At 38.7% G+C, this 23,538-nt stretch overlaps 1 protein-coding gene across 5 annotated transcripts in view; it reads right to left on the bottom strand.

Annotated features, from left to right (window-relative positions):
* arhgef12b (Rho guanine nucleotide exchange factor (GEF) 12b) overlaps positions 1 to 23,538 on the bottom strand; it is an 81,509-nt gene that overhangs the window by 50,057 nt on the left and 7,914 nt on the right. The window contains exon 1 of one of the 5 annotated variants that reach the window (XM_037533191.1): positions 19,856 to 19,875. The exons of the other annotated variants lie outside the window; for them this stretch is intronic. The gene's annotated coding sequence lies outside the window, so the exon portion shown is untranslated. Of the gene's footprint in view, positions 1 to 19,855; positions 19,876 to 23,538 lie in introns of those variants that run through there. 5 annotated transcript variants of the gene reach the window in all.

Here is a 23,538-nt window from a genome sequence, read left to right as displayed (position 1 = left end):
CAGCATCTTTTCAACCATATTGTCTTAAAAACTGCAAACTTTTTGTTAGTGTGTGAGGGGGAACCATGTTTTAGAATCTTTATGATTGGGTTTATTATGCTGTTTAAAAAAAAAAAAAAAAAAAAAAAAAAAAAAACACACCTTTAAATTGCACCAGCCTTTAAGACCTAGCTAAATTCAACACATGCTCAGGTATAAAGTTTTTCTCTGTTCCAGGCAGATGGCTTGCTAGCCAGTCACGTGTTCTTTAAAAAATGCAGTGGAGAACAAGCTAGACAGCAATCCAAAGCAGTAGGACAAACATTAAAACCAACAATATCACCTAATCAGAGCTCTAATGCAGGCAGTTGGGAGTCTCAACAGCTTTACCTCTGTTGCAGATATATCGCCGCAGACATTAATCAACAATAAACTGCTGTTTTCACATGACACATAGTTCATAGGCAGTTTCATTTGTTGTCTGGTCTTAGGTTTCCTTAACAAAACTTTGCTTGCTGACTGACAAAAAATGTACAGGAAAACTAGCAAAAGTGACAGCTAAATTTTCACTTATGATTTTTGAAATGTAATCAATTCATAGTCCTAGTATCCAGTGAGCTCTGGCTTCCCTACATTTGAGACAGAGTACAGAGGTTTCTTCTGTAGTTCTGCTATATAGAACATGGAAATATTCATACAACATTATGCATTGCTGATCAGATCAAACCCTTTCTTCTCACAGTGCTGTGAACTTCATATGGGCATGCATCCAAAAAAGACAAGCAGCTACCAAAATCATTAGGCAGGAACAGACCTCGTCTGAGACACATCAAAGCTAACTGATGGAATGCGCATACATTCGAACCGAGAGTTACTCACATTACCACCCTAAGGTGAGACTTAGACAGTGACAATTCTATTACTTTGCCTCTGTATTCTAACAGATTGGATTGGAAATCAACATATTTTCTTTGCTGTTTCCAAATAAGAGTTTGATGTATCATGTAAACACAGTTACAGTTTAAAAATGGTATGGTTACCCCACAGTCTACATAGTCAATATATTATTTAATTGGTTTTGTGTTGTGACAAAAGTCAGTAAACTGACACTCACTTATTCACGTTGAAGTTATAAGGAGTGTTTTAGCTTAGACTGCTTTTGACTGAGGCACAAGGCAGAGCAGCTAACCAGTCATGTACATAAATCAAAGGCACAGAAACAAAACAGCCTGTTTAATTCTAAAGTATGAAGAGGGGTAACGTTAACATGATTTATGACTGTTTTTGGTTAAAACCCGCATAAATGTCATAAATGGCTCCTCAATTTAATTGGGTGAACCACACAGCAACCATGGCCATTTTTATATACAGTCATGGGACAAAAGTAAGCGGACAGTTACTGGTTGTCTAAAGATTTGCCTTAAGTGTGACCTTCAACATGTGAAACGCACGGCTCGATTCGGCTCATTTCATCGTCATTCTTCATTCAATGCATATCATTATGTAATACAATTAAATACAACGTGTGCTTGTGGTATTAAAAGGTTACTAGTGGTTTGCATCTTTTGGTAGAGCCTCTGACATCATGACTTCTGGAGTCTGCCTGGTCATAAGAAGCTCACCAGGAAATTCTCTCTTCTTAATAAAGCACCAGTTGATTCTGCCACCCCTTTGTGGTTAAGTATTGGGAGGATTTATTTAGATTTTTAGTGTGCTTTACTGCCACTGGCATCATCATTAACTGTGAAACCTCTGAGCATGCATTTAAGAAGTCACATCCAGAAACTGACTCAGTGAGTTTTCTTTGTCTCCGAAAACCTCGAAAAATACAAATAAAATGTGAAATGCATGCAATGCACAATTTCCCTGTGGTGAAAAATCACCACCTGTTTAGGATGAGCAACAGCTGTCACAAAGAACCAAGAAATCATTAGAATTAAGCAATTACCAGTATGCTGAAATCCACGTTAGCTCCACTTCAAATAGATGCACTCTCTCTAGCGCAGAGAGAGTATCCATAAAGACAGTGCTTCCCTACCATCACTTCTCAATCTGCTTTCCAATGTAAATACGCACTACATGGATTACTTATGATTATTGATAGGACAGTGTGTGGCAGTGGTGAGCTTTCTTGTGTCCCAAGGTAGCATCTAACTTGACTTGTCAGAGAAATACATACATTTTACTGAAATATTAGGTTTAATGAAACATGGTGTTACATTAATGAAACATGTCTGGTGCTATATACTATATATATATATATATATAGGCAACACATATGTCCAACACTGGTTTACCACCTATCTTGAAGAAAAATATATATAAAACTGTAAAAGGTGATTTTAAATGTACCACTGCTCTCCTTCACTTGAAATGATATCACAATATGTGAGCCATGATAACATTTTTTAAAAATTGGGATATTCCAAGTATCACAACATGGGCACTACTACAAGATACAGTATGATTTAGGACCTCCTCAGACCTGTGCATCAGTTCAGACCTCAGACAAAACAGCTTTAGCTCTCACGTTTATCATGTCTAAGCTCCTGTACAGTCAAGCTGAACTAAGTGGCAGCAAAAACCATGGCACCAAACGGTAAAGTCTGTGTGACGACCTCAATTCTGTTCTTTCTTACTAGATTAATAATTGTGGCCAAACAATGACAATACACTACAAACCACAACTTTTACTGAACTCGTCATACTATCGTTATTTTCTTTCATTGAAAAACAATGAAGCCTCATTGTTTTTGTTTTTTTTTTACTGTGCAGCAACTCTGTATCTTGTAGCCTTTGAGAGACCGTTCTTAACTGTTGGCAAAAAAAAGCAAAAGAGGAAAAAAAAAAATATTACCACAGCAGGCCAGTGGGCAGCCCAGGAGAACCCTTCTAAAGCAAATCCCAGCATACTGACTTAGGCACAGTCAGAAAATACCAACAGATAATGGTATAACAATAATGCGCAACATGAAGAAATAAAACAGTTAAGCTGACAAATACACATTTTACACTCTTATTTTCCCTTCAATTACAGTAAATTGCCACCAGCAGATTACCGAACCAACTCTTGGCTTTTCGTGTTATTTGAAATGATTTCTACGCCTTTGCCTTCTAAGCTCTTAAGCTTGTTAGTATTAGACTGGACTGCACCCAAATTCAAATTATCAATGCAGTAAAGCACAGCAGCTGAAAGAGAGGCACTGGCAGAGATTGAAATATTCAAAACACACGAGATATGGCAGCCCTATCTATGAAAAACAGCAGATCCGACAGGACTACTCATAAGAAGTATGCTTGTTTCAAACATGCTGATGACCCAGTGGGAAAAAAAGGTCATGCTCAATGGAAGTTACTAATGTAACTAATCATTTTTCAAGGCAGAGCTTTATTATTAATATACGATGATCCATATGGTTCCATTTAATTTTAATTTAATCCAACCTGTAGCGCTGCCATCAAAACTCACAATAAACAAAAACCCATTGTTTACGAAGCTCATGCCATAAAAGGCCATTACTATGGAAAAAGGAGCTGAACTAATAGCCTCAAAAGGGGGTTGTCTTATGCATTATACAGTAGCCACATCATCTTCCTTTTCCTCCCTTTCCCTTCCCGTATTTTTCCTTCTCTCTCCCTCTCCCAAATGCTTCCAGGATGGGCTTTCATCTCCAGGCCCTGAAGGGAGGAGACCCATCTCTTCTTCTGCCCCAATAAACCTGACGAGGGCGAGCAAGAGAACCAGTGCTGCCCGACACCGCTCGGGGACGCACATTTCTTCACGCTACGCTGTCTGCTCACGTTTTATTATTATGGCGAGGGCCGGGTGGGGGCAGGGACAGAGGGGGGATAAAAAGGGGGGGGGGGGGTCAGGACAACACACACACACACACACACACACACAAAAAATAAGAGGATCATGGCTGCCACTCTGAGGCAGAATTATAGTCCAGGCTTACAAGATTCCCAAAAGGGAATAACCCCTAGCCTCCGTTATACAGGAGGTAAAAGCAAATCAAACCCTACAACCTACTATCAACAATCATGCCATTAGCAGCAGGCCACATGCCAAATAGTGCAAAAGGTACACTTCTGCCTGGAGGAGCAGAGCTGTTTCAAGTACTGGTGCGCTGAATTTCTTTTTAAGGTCAATTCCAAATACTTTACAGGCAAATCGACTTTTGGCCTATTTCATTAGCTGTACTTTAAAAAGCAGTAGTCAACAAAGACTTTTTAATTTTTCATGCACTACTACTAAATACTTAGGCTGTTGTGAGGGCTTAACAGAGGAACGGATGTGGGTATACAGCATGTAGTTCACTGGCACACACTATGTGTTTATCATTATACAGAACAGCCATAATAAAATAATGTTTGCCGAGCAAATACTGGCCGATTCCACTCTTGCATCCCTAATGTCCACACCTGATCCAGCTCATCCAGTACTTATTGAGCCCTTCTTCAGCTAAAGGCGGTATGTTGCGGTGGGAAAATGTTTCAACAGTGCAAATAAGCTCCTAGGACCATAGTATACATGCGCATTTTGACCAATAACTAACTGTTAACCGACAGACAGGCACAATCCCAAAAAAAAAAACAAAAAAAAAAACAAAGCTTTAGGCTTTATCGAATGAAAAAGTGCAGCCAAACATAACAGATATGGCAGTGAGACGACAGTCTACTAAATTTACATTTCGCTACCTCTTATTAAGTCAACAAACACACAGCCTGATGCAGTTATCTTAAAATTCACAGGCATAGTTAATCAAAATTCAACATAAAGGTATTGGTCGCAGCCTTTAAACTTTTTTGGCAAAGCACAAACCACACAGACGTTAATTAGCTTAAAGCTAGGAAGATGGTTTAACCGTGAAAATATTACAGTATTACAATTATACATTATTTAATAAACAACAACAATTAAGTTCATATGAGAGCTATCAATCCTCTTTGAAAGAAGAGAAGCCACCAGGGGAACAGCAAAGCAGCCTCAGCAGCACAAAGATGAAATCAGTTTATAGACCCAGCCAAACCTTAACAGCTTCAGCTGTATTAACCTAAACCACAGAATGCTATTGATTCAATTTCACTACAACACGCTCTGCTTAGGTTTCAGCACTGCACAGCGAGAGAACAAAAGGAGAAACGGACAGAGAGACAACATCCGTTTCAGCTGCCATGGCTAATCCACCCAGGAGATGCAACCTAATGCAATCTTTCTGAGCCGTGAGAATCTTGCCCGCTGTGGGAAAATTTACAGGATAACAGCACTGGTGGCATTTAAGAAGCAGAGCCTACACATGCACTGCCATACCAGGTCTACCACTGCCCTCAAGGCTGCAGCTAATCAAAGAATATTTTCAAATTAACGGTGAATAGGTGGCAAAGATGAAACCCGTGGAAAGATGGTGACATTACACTGCCTTCCAGGAAGATTTATTAAAAAAAAAGCTGAACTTGAATGGCACGGGGAAATTTGCTAAAGGAAAGGCAGAGTTGTCCAAACAGATTTAAATCTTTAAGGCTGGTGAAAGACTAACTATGTTCTTTAAAAGAAGAGATGCCAAAAAAGGGTCCTTATACGATGGCACAGAAAAAACACTTTTGGTTCCCTAAAGAACCAGATCTGTAACTTTGAAGTGTACAGAATCTTTGTATAACAAAAGGTTCATACTAAAACAACTTGATTCTTTATGGAACCAAAAGTGGCTCTTCTATGCCTTTGATCTAAGAAACCTTTGTGGCACTTTATTTCTAAGAGTTTAGGCTAAACTCTGTATATTTTTGTATGCGTGTTTATAACTAGGGCTGGGTGTGGTTCATGTTCTTTCTGATGCAGACATCAATAATGGCACACTGGCTGGTATCGATTCCTGAGCAATACTTGCCGCAATGTGGGTATATTTGCTGACCACACTGGACTGCAGACTAATGAAGAAACGCTGACCTTAACTTCCACACAGAAAGTAATTCAGACAGCCAGGCAGCAGCCTATCTGTTGGAGCAATCTTGCTTATTAGCTCCCTGACACTGATAAAGCTGACTGCTTAAGTATTGAAATTTGGCACTGAATGATCAGGAATTTGTCAAGATACTATAGGAGGATTTCCCAACCACTGCCAACCCCTAGGTGGTTCAAGGTGGCATTGCAGGGGGTTCTATGACTGTGATGATATTTCTTAAAAGTAAAAAGTGCATCACTTTATGATCGCCAGTACAAAATGTGTACATATGTTAATAATTCATTCAACAATGATCCACAAAATCTTTTTTAATTAAAAATTTTGTTCAAAAGTTAGCCTGCCTAAATCTCATTAAGTACTTAGGGAAACTGATTTGCATTAAAGGGGTTCAGAACCCCTGTTCTACAATTATATAAAGTAATTCAGTCTGCATCAAAATTTTTTTGACTTGCAACACCCAAATCATTAAAACAATCTTGATGAATTAGCACCTTTTCATATTAAAAAAAGTCAATTAACAGATCATTCAAAGCAGTATTCAGCAGCTTGAAGCATTATCAACATAGTTGCAGCAATGAATTGCCTTCTTTCTGTATATCGTCTACTGCTTTCCTCCATGTAAATATTTATAAATGGTCGCTACCATTTCATTCCAGCCACGTCACATTTTTATTCAATGCCAAGGTAGAGAAAGTTTGATAGCACTTGTATAACTTACTGAGTATTTATTAAGCTTTTCTGTGAGCGTAATAAATACTCAGTAAACTAATTGCTGTCCAACTTTCTTCAGGCTTTTTAAATTATTTTTCTAAGAAGAGGAAAGCATTTTAATTTTTTTTGCCAACTACACAACGCTCAAAGATCAGTCACATATAGTGAAGTCTACGGTGGTGTATGACCACCTGAGTAAGTGCAAAGTGCATTTGTTAAGACATTTCCAAGATGTGTGGTCATGACACGTAGCTTCTCTTTAAATAGAGCCTTTTCATGTTAACCCACCTTTAGAAACAGTAGCCAATGTCAAAACATGAAAAAATGGGAAAAAAGACAGTGACCAGAGCTAACAGCTGAAAGCTTAAAAAAGCAAGACACTGCAGAGAGAACCAGAAGAACAGGAATATAGGAAGAATTTCATTCCAAAAATGCTGTATATCCATTGTAATAATCCCTTGTTAGTGTTGAAGGAAAACACATGTAATATCTATAAGAAAGGTTACTCATCATCATTTAGCACTGATATATCACTATTCTCAAAATGTATCATAAAAAAGCCAATTTTTCAGAATGGTCTACAATAAATTTTGCAACAAGGTCCTTCACATATATACACACACACACACACACACACACACACACAGGGACGACGTAAAGTAAGAACCACAGGTGCAGAAAATCGGGTTCCAGTTCCAGACAGAAGCGAAGAGTCTGTCACAGCAGACTAGACACACATTCCAGACAACTTTAACCCCTTGAACTTTCAGAAAACCACAATTCAGTCCCACACTCTCACAACTAACATAACAGTTTCACGCAAGTTACTGAACAACAAGTCTTCCAGTCACAACATATCGTCTGTACGGCTATTGGTTCCACACAACAATGCTTATTTACAGTTTCAGTGATCCTGAAAGAAAAAGCTCAGTCAACTGCATGTGTTCATTGCTAGTTGCTGTATAAAAAGAATAAATAGTGGTTAACATTCACAATATTGTGTAAAATTTCCTTTGGTATCATTTTAATAGAACTAAAAAATAAAACAAAAAATCCATTCAAATCAAGCTCAAACTTCAGGGTTTGTCAGTATAGAGCTAGAACTCTGGAATCGTTAACTTTAACATAAATATCTGCTACAGTGAAATATTTGGAAAATGATGTGACACTGAATAATCAGCAATGCTCAGCACAAATCTTAGGATGAGTAACTTAAGCCCAAATAGAAATATTACGTCTGCAGTTTAATCTTTTAGATCGTAGTCTTCTTTTCTATTCATTAATCACAAAATGTATTGTTTAGTGACAACTTTTAAGTACTTTCAAGTTTCTACCACAAAACTAAGTTAGTTAGTTAATATAGTTATGAGAGTGCAGAATTGACATGTGAGCCCACATGAGCTCTTTAGGCCAGGTTTTCCAGATAATCCTAGACTAAAAAGAATTTCCAGTGGTGATTTACCACTGGTACTTTAATTCAGACCAGGACTTGACTCATCCATGTCTACAACTTGCCCGTAAGGTTTAAGGTGTTACACAAAACCTTGGATAATGTGGTTGGCCCAACACTTTAAACTTTTTAAATTAAAATAATTTCTAAATTATTATGATGACTATTTTGTTCAACAACTGATCACAGTATCCATTCGAATACTTTCCAGTGGCCAAAATTTTAGAAAGTAGTTAAAAATACAATAATTCCATCACAAATAACAGAGTTTATTTTACAATATCTAATGTAATGCAAAGCTATTTTTATGGAGAGTTGCAGAAAGAAAAATGCTTTTCCATGTTTCTTATATCCTGACATGGAAACCAGTAGAAAAAAAAAAGACAGAAACCCAGACTTGAAATTGACAATGCAGAATGGAAATTGAATGTAAATGTAACGGAAATGCATTATTTAAAAAAAAATAAAATAAAAAAAAAAAACCCCACACAACTACTCTAGATTTCTACAGCTAAAGAGGATAATGTAGCTCTTCCACTGAAAAAATATCAGAATTCCTTTAACCATACAATACAATAATGAAAGCGTGTGGAGCTTCTACATTATGCCTCAAAGCACATGACAAAATCACTGAGGGTGGCTTCTGAGGACAGACTGAGCGCAGAAAAACACTGTGGGCTGACGGCATTTCTAAGCACTAAAGGGTCAGTTGGTGGGTCAGAGGTCAAGGGGTCTGGGTTTAGAAGAAAACAAGCCTTAGCCTGTGGCCAGAGCAAAAAGCATGTTGTCAGACAAGCTGGTCTAGCAGCTAGCCTGAAACTAACCAATGCATTAACAAACATAAAAGAAGAGTTCATTCAAATTTCCAACATGACTGCTAATCAATGAAAACAAACTAATTAGCACTATATCACTCAAATAAAACAGGTTTTGGGGTTAATTAGCCTGCAAGTCATTAATAGCATCTAGAAACGTTTCCCTTTTAAGCTAATCTCTGTCCATCTAAAGCCTGGTTTCTCTCCGCTATTCAACCTGAAGAGTAAAAACTGCATTCAGATAAATACAATGGCAAGCACACTTATCAGAGCTCTGCATGAAGGATGGCAGTTAGTACCTTCCATTTCTCTCATTCACATCCGATACGAGTTGACGTGTGCTCTACATTCGGATCATTAGGCTTGTTAGCGCCTTTGTTATGAGGAACATTAGCGCTCAGGCTAATCTGAATAAACTAATACAAACAGTAGCCTGTGGCCAAAAAATGCCACATCACTTTAATGATTAAACATCAAAGGAACGCAAATAAGAGAGCACGACTCTAAAGCTGCTGCTGGTGGGAAGGTGCATTATATGATGAATTCAACAGAACACATCAGAGAAATCAAGCAGCTTTAAAAGTCCTATTATGGAAATGTGCATAGGGTACATGAAAAAGGGGCAAAAAGCTGTTTTTCAATAGCAGTGGGGAAATTTCACTTTCATAACGCAGTGCTCGGAAATCAAGTAAACACTGTACTGGATGACTAGACCATATTTACATATCTACATGGCCAAATATGTCAGTGGTTTCTTAAATCCCTAGTCAGAAATTACTGGAACAAATCTATGACTGTCCGCTCTGACGAAAGCTCAGAGTTTAGAGGCAGAAAACGCATTAACCATACTGTACATATGGCAGTATTTAAAGCCAGAGTTCAAAAAAAATATTTACACAAATGTGTGTGTGGTTTTTGTTTTTGTTTTTTTACTGGAGATACAAAACAAATTTAGCTAATAAAGAAAGTAGAACCAATAAATGAAGCTTATAGCCACCAGCAGTGCATGAACAGAATGTATAAAATCACACTACTGCCTCAAATTAGATCAAACTTTTAAGTAATGGCAAACTAACCAACTCAAATGACTATTAGACTTGCTTTGACACTCTGACATACTGCTGCTTACAAAAAGGGACACAGTACATCAAGTTCAGCAGAAGAAACTACCTCAAAGCCTGAATTTTGTCCTTACTTTCCTTTTTTCAGCAAACTTTGGAAACTTGGCTGATGAACTGCATTTGGGGTAAGAGGGGGATTGTATAAATGTGAGATTTTGCTGTGAGTGAGTCGGTCTAGGATCATTAATGTAATGCTTGAAGGCCCTTACTGGTGCGGTAGCAGGTCTTACCAGTAGCTCCCAAATTTTAAGTCAGAAGTTCTATATTATTTGTAGTTGAACTTTAAAATAAAATCTAAGGTAAAGCTTAACATGGAAATATAGCGACCCATTTACAATCCGCAGAATGAGTCAATACTGTTAAAGACAGAAGCATTAAAACTGTAGCTTGATGATAAAATCCAGATGTTGCAATATTTTCTCAACACATCACAGTTTCAGATACTATTTAAGTTAGCATTAATAAGGTTAACAACACCATTCTTCCTGAAATCTGCTTCTCTATGCTAATGCAGCATCATATAAACTGAACACAGCGTGTTTTGATCTGCCTATCTTTAGGTATACACCCATAAGAGAACTGTGGTCCCACTACCACATACTCCTACATACCCTCTATCCAGATTAGCATTACAGCCAAATATAATTTGGCTAATAATATAATAATATAATATATTTCTAATGAGTCAGAAGTATAGTAATCTGAATCAAAAACAGAATTTTAGCTCTGTAGCCCAGCACCACATCTGCTTTTCTGCTCTCCATGATCAATCATCAGCTGGAAATATTAGTCAAATCTAAACATCTGCCTGCTACAACTTTTAAGCACTGAACTCACAGATATCATAACTCCAATATCGTTGCGCAATCCTAAGTTTGTTGTTTTCCTTTCCTAGATCTACACATTTTGATGAAAGGTCCTGAATATTATGAATAATATGCACAAAACGGAGTAAAAAAGCAAAAAATAATGCAAAAATAACAAAACCTATTTTAATGGACATTATATGATAGATAAAAGTCATTATCCACACATATATTACTAAAAAATATCACAAAAACTGAAAAACAATACTATATTACTTCATGTAAAGACGACTCTGTGCTGGTATTTTAACTGCTTATCGCTTTGAGGGTGGACTGGCGTGATGATGAAATCAATGGCAAATTCCAGGAGAGCGAGAGAGATCAGCTGTTGGTGCTGGTATCAGTGTTCCTCGGTTTGCAGCTGAGCATGAGCACCTACATATTGCCACAGGCTCCATTATATTCCTCTCCAACCAAGTGAACCAACCATTCAGCGTCCAGCTGAAGGAGTGTTTAATACTAGTTAGTAAAGGGCTAAAGGTTAAATGGGTATTATACTGCTAACAAAAGCAACTTCAGGCAAGAACTCCCATTAGTGACACATTTTTTCAAACAACTCTACTTAGAGAGTTTATCTGCTAACAACTAGCTCCAAGTTCATCAAGAGTAATGAAGCGGCTGCAAAGGGTGAAGAAGACGGAGGACTGCCATGATTCCTTGTGATTTAAAAAGCAGTCAATTAAACGTTTCTTTTTTAAATCAGACTTTTTCTTAATGTATCCGTTTCCAGGAAGGTATTCTGGAATGCTTGAACAGCTGTGCATGGATTTAACTGAACAGTAACAAACCATTTTTAGTTTCTTCTTAAAAACCTACGTTACATGATTATTTATTAAATTATTGCCTGGTTGATAATATAATCGATAGTGACAGGCCTAATAAGAAACAATCGTACTGCGACATCAGTGAGGACCAACAGCTGGCGATGCAGAGGATGTATGTGATGTGACATGAGCTTCAGTATCTGAGGCCACAGCTTGGAGAGCTCTTTCAACAGTGACTGCAGCGGAGAGCACTTAAAGTCAGCTAATTGCAGATTTATGGTAAACACGGCAAAGGCATAATCCTCCATGCCAAGAATCGCTGCCAGCGAGGAAAACATCAGATGGCTGTTGTCTAGAGGAGTGAAAATGAGCATGACGGGTTTTCCTGGCACCGCCTGCCCAAAAGTGTGTGCCATGCTCTCGAGGGAAGGAATGACTAGACAGGATAGCATATAGTGTCAACATCATCTTAAAATGTCACCAGTTTGCTTTTCTACACACAGACTAATATGAAGGATAAAAAAATTATTTAAATAAAATATGAGTACATTAACACATAAATTATGTTTTCATTCTATAAAGTCACCATTTTGAGAAGTTGGAGATTCTGTTACAACAGCAAAAAATTTAATTAGACTCCAATAATTTGGAAGACAGCTTTGTCCTCGGTCATGTGGCAATTACATTTTACACCAAATGATATTTAGTACCATTTAAAGGTTTAGACACTCAGTGAACAGCTCTTCTTTATTTTTACTCATTTTAACAGTAAAGGCACCAAAATCTAAAATAACATAAGGAAAAGTATAAGAAAATTAAGGCTGCACTGATATGGAAATCGTGGACCGAGGCCGATATCCAACACATTAGTACATGTATGTTAGTGCCAATACATAAACATCTATAAAATATAGGGACTAGATTCACTTTGATTAGCATTACAGATAAATATAACATTTATTTGTAATAGGCTACAAATAAATAAAGCAAAATACAGATATTTAAGCGCAGTGTCATAATAGAAATAAAGTAACAAATTCAGAATTCAAAATTTAGAATTACATCAAACGCTAGTTTGAAATCTAAACATCTGTCAGGTGCTGCAATTTTTTGTTTTATTTTTTTTAATCTACTAGTCTCATTTGCCACGTTTACATGCAACCTGATGATCCGTTAATAATCCGACTAATAGCTCAATTGGAATACAATACGTCCATGTAAACACCTCTATCGGAATAGATTAATCCGATTGAGGCCAATCAGAATACAATTTCTATCCGATTGAACGATGTGGGTAAACCTCTAAACAATCCGTTAAATAGAAGAATAATATCCGTGTAAACGCCTGAATCCGGTTACACTCCAATCGGAAAGTGTAAGTACGTTCTGCACATGCGCGGCGCGCCACAGTGAAACGTTAACGTTCAACACGTTCCAGACGAAGTTTATGCTCCGAGTTTTAAAAGACGGCGGTGGGACAGACGACCAGCTTATGTGTCTCAGAACACGACGTCTTCCTTTATATGTGAAGGACATTTTTCTGAGCCTGACATCAGTTTATAGCAATTAAAAACACAAGCGCGCCAACTGGAAACTCATCTCGCGCTGACTGGACCTCACGGGATGTTCGCTGTCAGGGTAACGTTTACTCTCAGCTCTGCTCCACACATGCGCGTCATTTTGCATCAGTTTACCTGTAGTGTGCATGTAAACGAAGATTTTCATCAGATTGTTGAATAGAGTGAGCAAATAAACACCTCAGTCTGAATCTGTAAGCCCTGTGACCGGAAGGTTGTCGGTTCGATCCCCTCGGCTGACAGTCCATGACTGAAGTGCCCTTGAACAAGGCACCTAACCCCCAATTGCTCCCCAGGCGCTGGGGATAGGGCTGCCCACTGCTCCGGGTAAGTGTGCTCACTGCACGGATGGGTTAAATGCAGAGGTCCAATTTCACAGTGTGCAAACACAGTGACAAATGGTTGTTAATTCTAATTCTAACAACTGTGATTTTTCCAAATCTAACTTTCACTCAACTACATGTTAGGGGAACGTTTCAAAAAAAGGTCTTTTTAGATAAACTCATACATAAGCATCAACTTTACTATTTTCTGTTCTTTCTGGTGTTCACTCCAGAAATGGGTTAAGCTTCAAGAAGTGCTTTAACTGATTGCTCAAAAAAAATAATCATAGGGAGTGACCAGGGCCTAGCAGTATTTTTAGCAGCCTGATTACAAAAAGGAAAAAAAAAATGGGCGCAACAACAATACTCTCATGTCTCAGATGCCAAAAATACCAGACAATTCCTGTGGGATGATACAAGCGCAGGCTTTTTCAAAGCCAGGCTCAATAGCCCTGCCATTTGAGGCCCAAGAAGAGCATGCATACCTCTCTAGGAGCAGAGATAGGGCACTAATGTTACCTGGAAGAAATTAATTAGTGGAAAGAAAAAAACGGATGAGCTGATAAAGTGATCACTAGAGCTTTACAATATATGGTCCGTTAATTGTTAGTGAGCATTTTTAATACGCATTTTTTTCAATTCTGAAAGCATGAATATTGTCTAAAACAGACACTTATCAAATATGTTTCTTTAAAATCTACTAACCTTCAAACTAATCTATTTTTAAATGAAGCACTTCATCTAAGATGACTGTCTCAAAAGTTGTGAACATTGGTCACGACATAATGGTGGAAGTTCACATTCATCAGAAGGCTGTTCCTGATTGCTCTGAAGGCTTTGACTGGTCCAAAAGTAATTCATGATCAGAAATCCCCAAACTTTCATCTAGGGGTGGGCAATATGACATTATATCTTGGAAATCACCAGTACTTTAAAAAAAAAAAAAAAAAAAAAAAAAAAAAACGCTGACCAACTAACTTACAGGGACAGCATAATTATTCGTGTCTGATTTAGTACGCTGTAGTATGTGGAACGTCGAATAAAATCATTGTACTCAAAGTTTCTGACAGTCTTTTCAGAGAAACTACATACTGTGCATTGTAAAAAAAAAAAGTATTGATACTGTATTTTTGCCATATTGTCCACCCCCATGTGCCATAAAACCCAGCAAAAAGTGATTCACCATTGTGGGACAAATTCCAGGTCTAGATCAAACTACGCTTAAAGTTCGATGGCTAAGCAAGAATCCTGCTTTGTGAAACACCCGTACCTTACAGCAGGGGTGGTCAATCCTGGTCCGGGAAATCTACAACCCTGAGGAGTTCAGATCCAGCACACCTGAAACCCCTCATTACCTGGATCAGGTGCGTAATATTAGGGTTGGCAGTAAACTCTTCAGAGAGGTAGATCTCCAGGACCAGGATTGGGCACCCCTGCTCTACAGGAAGAAATACATAGCAAACAACACTGATTGAGCACACTCTGCTGGTATAACCTCAATACAGAGACTCCATCTCCAGGGCCAATCGTTAGGTACAAATCTCACGTTAAGCAATGTGTCAAAGGCGCATCACAATTGCAATAATGCCAATATAATTACAGTATGGTAATTTCTCCAAGTTTGGCCCTAGTGGCCACAAACTTATCCGTTCGCAAGTCTGGCAGAAATTGGACTCTGGAAACTGAACACTGAAAGGGAAGGTGACCTGCCATCTCTCAGCAAACCTCTCAGCTATCAAGCAAGTTTCCTGCAGGTTTCTCTGCAGCCTATCTGCTCTAGTTTATCAATTCCATTAGTGCCCGCATGCCCTCCCTCTCTGCTGGAGCTCCAGTGGAGGTCGGCTTGTGCACTTTGTTAGGGGAACAAAAACAAAAGCCCGGGCTCAGCAGTTGCCTTTGTCGCCAATCACTTAGAGAGTGTGCTGCTATTTCAATGGTCCCCTGCAGCTGGGGGCCTTTTCAGGTGTGGGAACAGACCGCTCATGCTGTTATTACCAGGTTTTACTGGAGAGTTAGGGTTGGGCATTTCAAGCAAAACAGTTCTTCGAATTTTCAAGCCAGTACAACAATAGAACAATATTTAAATGAACCCTGATCTCCCCTTGCACATCTGGTGCTTTTTTGTTTATTTACTGTTGACAATGGCAAAGTAGAAACAATAAAGTCATAATATATCACATCATTAGTAGGTCATTACACAAATTAACACGCATGACTCATTTAACATGCCATGTCACAACACTACAGCTTTACTTACTTAGTCTAGTAACATTTTAATAAAGCCAAGTTCACAATAAACCCCGCCTGTAGGCCTGCAATGTCATGTATGTATTAACATGTTACAAATAAAACCCAGAGCACCCAGAGTCCTGCTGCAGAGAAGAGCTCAACCCATGAAATACCCTTACTTAATACCTTCAATGAAACAATGCAAAGCAACATTTTAAATCAAAAACATTTCAAATCAGCTTCTGCCTGTTCCATTTTTACAGCATATCCAGCACACAGAAAAGCCCAATGTTATTTGATTTCTCAAACTTTCTTAATAAATAAACTAATTAATTTGAACTAATTAATGTATCTCTGGTAAATAAAGGCATCCGTAACATTATAACCAAAAAAATTACTTAAACATACTCTCTTATGACTTTAGGGCCTTGCTATCATGCCGCCAAACTCTCTGCTTGAACCACTGTAAATAATTCATTGCAATTTTGAAGTTCCCCCATTAACTCATCCTCAAATACATAATGTATGTGAGCCTTTAATCAGATTCAGAATATTAACTGTGGCATGTTCCCAATGAGAATCTCTTACTAACACCTATAAATTTCCTCATTTTTGAAGACATGAGCAGTGTTATTCATCAGCTTCTCTTTTTTTCTACATTTTTATAATTAGCACTTGTTCTAACCTTTTACTGAATTCACAACAAGTGTGCAAATCATGTGTTTCCACATCAGTCTTGGGAATCTGAAGTTTTCCCCCCTCAGGCCAGTTTTCAGAGCCAGCATAACTGGCATGCCCACGGTTATTCACATAATTACAACTAATTATAGTGTACTGCAGTTTACAGTGATGCCTCAGATGATCACTAAACACAATGAACCAAAGCAGATGATGTTTATGTTCTCAGCGCTTGTTTTATGCTTGTTAGGTCGTGACATGTGATTTAAAAACGTCTACTCATTTAAAAAGTTATATAAAGAACTTGAACAGGGGTGAGCATCAGTGGTTCGGAGCAGCTCACTGTGCATCACCTCGGCCGTGATCGGACATGCTATTAGTCAAACTTGATGAATGTTGTTCATATTTAGGGCCGTACAGTATATGAATATGAGGATCTGGGCACTAACACTGTCAATTAGAGGAAAATACATGATAAACAGTATTAACAGCCATCTTGTTTTAAGCCAATACATGTCTATACTTTTGTCAAGCCAAGTAAAGATTTATTCACATAGCGCTTTTTACAACAAATGCTGTGGCAAAGCAGCTTTACAGAAAAGTATTTTGACAAAAGTATTTCTGTTTTTAAAGATAACAGGATGTCTTACAGCATCAGAAACCACATAAGCAAGTCTACTTGAGAACTTGGTATGAGGAGTTCAGCATCCAGCAACGTCACTGGTAGGCTTTCGCTTCCATTACAACACCAGCCTAGTAGCTCCAGCATTAAAGAATAATAATGTCTTGGCTGATCTGCTATAATTTGGGATGAGCAGAAATTGTGTAAAACTGATACAGATTTTTTTTCTAGATTAGCACTTCATAATCACAGTTTTGTAATCTTGCCAAAGGGCAGTACGAAGTCTCTGCCCACTTCTCTGTCACAACGCCGCCATAGTACAATCATAGCTGTACCCACATGGAAGACGTGCCATGCCCGGACGCTCTGGCAGTTTGGTAACGGTCTGCTGCAGCAGGATGTTGTGCAGAAGGCGGAGCAGGGCGGGGCCGACTTTATCTCGCTCTCAGGGGCAGATGTAGCCAGCTGTGCTGTACAGCGATAGCCATCAGCGGCGCGCCTCTTGTTGAGACTCGCTCCAATGAGCTGGACAGAGATGGAGGGAAAGGAAAGGCAAAAGAGAGAAGACGAAGGAAGAAGGACAGAGAGAGGAGAGGAGGCATGTGGGAAGCAGAAACAAAGCTCTGCAGGTCCAGGTGCTCTTCTTCCATCGACACACAGGCTCTGATGGCAGCTCCCAGTGGGACTATTGTAGGTTCTGTCAGTTTACAAAACCTACTCAGCTGAATAAACTGGCCTAATAATTCACTCAAAGCGAGAGACTTGAGACAAATCTTGCACCCCTGGGGACAAGCATGTTTACTCGTGTTTGTTGTAGCTGCGGTGTAATATTAAAACATGTTCATGCCTTTGGCATAACTGAAACATGGAGGAACAAAGCTTGTTACAAATGAGTTTGCACCCTAGTGGCACCTCATGCTAGGTGCCATTCAACAAGAGCCGCTAACTTAAAGGCCAACTACTTCAGTCAATCAGTAACACATCAACCACCAGGGTAATTAATGCACTATGCAAAGATTATTTACAAAAACAACACAATTCAAATCTTGCCGCATTGGCTGTTGATAACCATCTGTTGCACAACACGTAGTTCCACATGTTGGTGAAGTAGAAGCATGAGCGGGTGGTTTTCTTGCATCTATTTTTTTTAAACCCACGCAAATCAATGTTATTTGGCTTGCTTGCCGTGTTTGCACGCGTAGGGGACCAGCACCAAGATGCATAACTACCTTGCCAAAAAATTCCATCAAATCTGATGTCTGGCCATGGAGTATTCCCACTGAACAGAGCTCACATAGCACAATACACTTGAATCAGTAAATCAGAGAACTACGTCTTGGCTACAGAGTCCAGTTCAGCAGTCATATTATCTCTATTCCATGTATAGATTGGCTTTAGCCTCATAATACACAAAGCAAACTCCTGCCAAACCTAAAACCAAAATGCAAAAGGCAGCAAGTTGAGTGTGATTTTTTTTTTTCTTCTTCAAATGAATTTTCCACATTCTCCATATTCCTGCAGCTTTACAGACTATAACATTCTGGAGACAGTGAGTCACTGCAGCCTAATGCAGAGAGAAACACTTTGATTTATTTTCTGTTAAATAAGACTGAAGGCAATAAAGCTCTAAATATACTGCTGGGCCTCAGAGAGAATGACATATCTTGCCATAGGGCATGATAAAAGATACCACAGATACTCAGAAACATGGAAAACAAACACTCAAATTTAATTTGACAAGCTCCTAAGGGGGACTGTGCAATATGCCAATATGTTAAACATGTTTCTATACAGTATATTATACACTAGTCATTGTTGTGTATAGGCTTTCTATAATTATATAATTAATCTACCCACGTTTCACAAAAAATGCGTTTTCATAGCAACTGTTGCCAAGCTAAACAAACTTTAGAAAATGCTGCTAAGCATCCCACTCAAATCTACCAAGAACTTAGTTTAGTTAAATTATGGAAGTTTAGTGTTTTATTAATTTAAAATCATATTCATTCTGAAGGTGTATGAATAGTCACCCTAATGGAAAAGCGGAGATGTAATTATTTACAATTTTTCAAAGAAAACATTTTTTTCTAACATTGAAACAATGAACAAAGCTGACCGGTTTCAGATATAAAAAGATCCAAAACTGGCTATCAGGCTCATATACCAAAAAAAGAAAAGCTGTACTAATTACTGGAACTACAATATAGTTCAGCTCAATACTAAACTAAGTATTTAATTAAGTAATACTTAAACTGGAAACTAAGCTTTAAGTAGCAGCTCAAAAACATTTTTTTCCATGATCCTGTAAAACTTTCCAAACCTGCTAACTGTAGCTATGAAAGAACATACTTGTGGACAGATCCTGGATAGGTCAGTTATAAAGAGCCTGAAGGCAACAACCAGCATATATAAACCGCTCAGAATCTTGCAGCTGATTGGATGTCAGCTCATTATTCTATATGCCTTAATATATTAACTTATTTTTACCAACTACATGATTTTCCTCTCCAGCTCAGTTTATTTTTATGGTCCTCATCATCTTTTATATCCTTTTCAAACCTCAAACAACTAAATAACACGATAACTATTGTGTACCTTCAAGTAAGCAAATAGGTTTCTCTATAGGAAAGAGTGTGTCAAAGAGACATGAGCCAACCCACGCACTGGTTACAAGTTCCCTCTTCGTGCTGATCAGAGACCTGCGAGGCCAACCCAACTCCTGACCGCAGCCATTACAAAAGAAACCACAAAACTGACCTCAGACCAGCTGCGAAATGCAGCTTCCACCAGCACTTTCCACCAGCCCTTGCATGACGCAGTAAGAGCAGGGTTCCGTGCCAGAGTCGGCGGTCAGGCCTGTGCTAAGGTCAGCTCGGAGGAAGTCCTTTTCTTCCCTCGCCAGGCGCTGCCAAGGCGAGGATGGGAAAGCTGCCTCCACATTACTGGCAGTTTCCATGGTGACGCAGCTGGAAGAGTCCAAGAGCCCTCGTCACGTGTGTACAGCACGAGGTGCTGCTCCAGAGACTCCAGGCTGCAGACAGCCTCCAAAAGCCATTTCCTCCTTCTTGTGAGAGGACTGTCTCTCACCACTTCTCTGACACTTAGTGTGGGAACCGTGAGCAGCAGAGCAGAGTCCCATATATGCTAATCAAGATATTAACCTAAAGTAGTGTCCCCAGGTTAAGGTGTGAGGTACTTATTAAACTGACTTAACAGCAGTGAGACTCAATTCAGTGTCTATGAATGAGTAATTCCTTTCATCTCTTTTGAAAGAGGTCCTGTAATGAGTACTGAAGTCTAGACGTCACAGTCCATAAACATGTGGATATGTTCAACATGTTCAATATGGAAATAAATTTAATTAGCTACGCCCAACAAGGCCTGGCAATATTACTTGAAACTGCTTGACTGACTGCACAAAAATTCTGCCTCATCTTCTGCACACTTATTTAATTTTCATTTCCAATATAGCTAGTGACCAAATTGCCAAGTGAAAATGCATCATCAATTGGGTGCCAAATGAAAGTGATCAGGCCTGCACCAAAGTGGGACGATGTGAGACAAGCCAAGGAGGAGATCTGGCAATACTACCAACTGAAAACCAAGGCAACACAGTAAGACTTACAGCTAAAAAGATTATTCCAGTTTACTCGTGTAAACTGCATAGTGAGTATAAACGCTACCAACTAAGCAACCAGCCGAACCTGTTGACTTTTGTCACAAAATCCACATCCGCCCTGTTGTTTCTTCTTTTATTTCAACATAAAGCCACAGCCAGATGCAACTCGAGACACCCTCACACAGTAACACTCTATGCACTACACACATATGACATTAAAAGACAAGTGTAATAATATATTATTAAGTTAGCTAACAGTTATATCAGGTTTTATTCATCTTGAGTGTGCACTTCTGCATGTCGCTGCTAAAACTTTCTGCGCTTGACTAAATTTAACTGTTGTGCACATATAATGCCTGTATATCGCCAAACTAATTAAACAAGTTGCAGGAAATGATGCAGCTAATAAGACACTAGCATCAACTTCCTTGTGACAGCATAGCCTGGACATTTCTGTGGAATACAAGAAAAGAACACATTTCAAATACAAGTCAATGTTTTTTTAGTGAATCAACACACAAACACAGTAAGGCTGCTTTCCTTCCCTTGTACTTTATGCAAAACAACAGAAATGACAAACTACCACTTAGGAAAGCTCAGTACAAAAAAAACGGGTGTTCTCCAGTAGCGTTCAGAGTAGTAGGCTAGAACTGATGCAGTACTCAAATAACATTCTTTAGTATCAGCATCGCTGTGTTTTCTGTCTTTCTGTAAAAAAACAACACACATATGAACAAATGAATTCAAACTTTTTTAATCAAGAGTATGGCACCAGCAAATTCTGTGATAATTGTGTACTAAACACTAAATAAATGACTTACTAAAGAATCTTATAAATTCCACAGACATCAGAACTGAATATACTGGGACCTGGCTGGCTGTGATGCCCCCCCAACACTTGTCAAACAGCAGAAAGTCTGGCCTAACAAATACAACAGTAATCCATTCCTCAAAAAAAAAACCCTGTAGCAAGTATTACAAGCTACATAGCTAAGAAAAAGCTGAATGTGTGCTTCCAAATGCATGTCAGATTTATTCAGTTCATTCCCTTGGGATTCAGCACCTTTAGGCACATCAGTGACATCACAGACATGAGGTTATTCAAACAGAAGTGCAGAAAGCTTAGTTTCTACAGAGATTCCTCATATAGGAATTGAAGGTTTTGGCGCTCTTACAATGTTTTCATAGCACAGTTACTATTTACAATCTATATCTATACTAGAACTACTTACAACCAAAAGGACAAGGGAAATCCCATTTTACAGAGCAGAGGGCATTTAATATTAGTCTAAAATGTTAAAAATGTTTCCTTTCTTTTAGCACAAATGTGTTTAAATGTGGTATGATCTCATTTCTTTTATCACCCTACTTGCTGAGGTGTGGTCCACTACCAGGACAAGCTTTCTACCTACCAGACAAGTCAAGGCACGTCCAAAGCACTTTATTCCTGCTCCTGCACTGCTTCCACTTTATTAAGCAGACTAAATTTTGACCAGAGGCAAATACATTTCTGTGCATTTTTGAGATCTTAGTGTTCTCAAATTATTATCTTAAGCTCAAGCCATACAGATATAGACCTATAAAATAGGTCCTATATATATATATATATATAGGTGACTACTAAAGTGTGTGTGTGTGTGTGTATATATATATATATATATATACACACACACACACACACACACACACACACTTTAGTAGTCACCAGTCACTAAGCAATCAAAACAAATAAGGTGATGTCAATGTTCCAAATGATCTCACTACTGTGGCATTATTGTTTCATGCAAGTCCGCTTTCACATATCTCCTTTTTCTCTCTCTCTCTCTCTCTCTCTCTCTCTCTACACCACACACACACACAAAGCCCCCTCAATCTCAGCCAATGGAAGCAGAACGTAAAGCGCTGACTAAGGTGGCCATCAGCTGACCAAACAGAGCAAAGCGGGCCGTCACTAGCACATCCAGCTTGGCTGGTCAAACCACCGCAGGTGGTCCCCAGTCCATGCCGTTCCCACTAGCGTGTCAACATCAAAATCCTTAAGATCAGTCTGTTGGCTCCTGCTTATTTGGACAGCTTCACCACTTTAAATATAGCACACTTTCTGTATTCTTTAGTATCTGATCCGGTTGCAAGTACAGAGAAACTGTTACATGGCCTAATGTCTACAAAGGACCTGACAAAGTCCACAGCGAACCTGCCAAGTGAGATTATTTTGGGCTTCACTGTCACAATAACAAGGACCTGTTATTACGGTGGGAGGTTCCATGATGATCTCTCCCCTACAGCTCTGAGTCACGTAAAGAAGATCTGACATCTCCAGCAGTTGAGTAATACGCAAACAGACTATGTTTGGGTTCTAGTGTTGTGTGCGTAACCTAACGCTGATACTGAGAAACAAGAATAATGTATATTTCTGCCAAGCAGAACTTTGGCTAAATTTAACATAAACACTTAAGTCAAACACCACTTTGAAACCCAAAGAACATATAGTACATCATTACCTGTCATTTGGCCCCTAAGGGTGGGCATCAGGGGAAAATGCACGATCATAACACTTGAAGGCTTTAAAAAATACATGATTTCCCAGAAAATACTCAAGCTAGTTTTTCTGAGGTTTGGAAACAAACAAAACATACCAGCCAAAATCGTTTTCCCGCATTTTAAAGCCTGTCCTTAGTACTTTGTCTCATGCAGTACGCTTGATCAGAAAACAGAAACGTGCAGGGCATGGGGTCATTAAGACTGGGACTGAGAAACCCTGTTCTAGAAGTACTGACAATACGCATGATATACTAAGAAAAACACAATATATCACAATAAC

This window comes from Pygocentrus nattereri, chromosome 23 (genome assembly GCF_015220715.1).
Source record: "Pygocentrus nattereri isolate fPygNat1 chromosome 23, fPygNat1.pri, whole genome shotgun sequence".
NCBI classification, from domain to species: domain Eukaryota; kingdom Metazoa; phylum Chordata; class Actinopteri; order Characiformes; family Serrasalmidae; genus Pygocentrus; species Pygocentrus nattereri.
Note: the sequence above shows the minus strand (reverse complement) of the source record. Positions and strands in the feature narration are given on the sequence as shown.